This window comes from Orycteropus afer, unplaced genomic scaffold (assembly GCF_000298275.1).
Source record: "Orycteropus afer afer isolate SDZICR_OR568_19922 unplaced genomic scaffold, OryAfe1.0 scaffold00104, whole genome shotgun sequence".
Taxonomy (NCBI): domain Eukaryota; kingdom Metazoa; phylum Chordata; class Mammalia; order Tubulidentata; family Orycteropodidae; genus Orycteropus; species Orycteropus afer.
Genome location: NW_006921691.1, coordinates 1,076,618 through 1,078,164, shown reverse-complemented (window position 1 = coordinate 1,078,164; position 1,547 = coordinate 1,076,618).

The window sequence follows — 1,547 nt, the reverse complement described above, 5'->3', positions numbered from 1 at the left end:
GTAGTGATACTGCCTTGGAAACCCAAGGAGGGGTCGCTATGAGTCGGGTCCGACTTGACGGAACATAACAACAACAACCACTAGTATATGAGGCTTCTAGACTTTTTACACCCTCAGCAGCATTTGTTGTTTTCTGTTATTTTGAACTTTGCCATTAGTGCTGGGATGAAATGGTATGTCATCATTTGATTTGCATCTTTCTAATGGTTAATGATTATGAGCATTTCTCCATGTGTCTGTGCCTGCTTGAATGTCTTCTTTGGTGAAGTGCCTGTCCATGTTCTCTGCCCATTTCTAAATTGGATTATTTGTTGTTGAAATGTTGAAGTTTTCTATAATTTTAGAGATTATCTCCTTGTCAGAAATTTTTTTCCCAGTGGGTTCTCTTTTTCACTCTTCTGGTGAAATCTTTTGGTGTGCATAAGTGTTGAATTTTTAGGAGGTCCCTGTCAAATATTTTGTCCTCAGACAAGAGTGACTTAAGGATTCAAGGTTTTCAGCCTAATATTAGTCCATCTAGGTGCCCCCATTTCAACACTTAAGGTCTCATTCCTTCTTAGCCAATGCCCTAACTCTCATAAGAGAGATGTAGCAAGGCTGTGAATTCAATTAAGTTTTGTGTCTGACAAACACATGGGGAAATGTTCACGATCATTAACCATCAGAGAGATGCAAATCAAAACACCAATGATATACCATCTTCCCCCAGTACTAATAGCAAAGTTCAACAAGATAGAAAATAACAAATGCTGACGAGGATGTGGAGAGATTGAGACTCTCATACACTGCTGATGGGACTGTAAAATGATACAACCACTGTGGGAAGCAGTATGACGATTCCCTAAAAAGTTGAAAATAGAAATACCTTTTGATCCAACAATCCTGTTATTAGGTGCATATCTTAAAGAAGTAAGAGCCAGGACAAGAACAGATATATGCACACCCATGTTCATTGAAGCACTATTTACAATAGCAAAGAGATGGAAACAATCTAAGTGCACATCAACAAAAGAATAGATAACCAAACTATACTATGATACATACATACAGTGGAATACTGTGCAACACTAAAGAATAATTTAGAACCTACAAAACACCGCATAACCTGGATGAACTTGGAGAACATCATGCTGAGTGAAATAAGTCAGTCACAGAAGGACGAATATTGTATTAGCTCACTATTGTAAAAAGTCAAGGAAAGGTTTATATGTGGAAGAAAGCTTTCTTTGTTGGTTACCAGAGATGAGAGGGGAGGGGACAAGTATTATATATACCTATATTATATATAGGTAGAGACAAGTATTGATTTGGGTGAAGGGAAGGGCAATGTACCAAAGTGAGTGATCCACACAATGGCGCTGAGGAAGAGAAAGACATAAAGAGGTACACGGGAGGTACAGACAACAAAGATGAACCCTTTTGCACATACAGTACTGTGTTGTCAGTGATGGTAAGCATTGATCTCTGGGTGCAAAAATGGGTAGACAGACTGAATGATCAGGTATGTCTATGCAGGGAGGAATGTGCCCATGACCATGTACAGGATT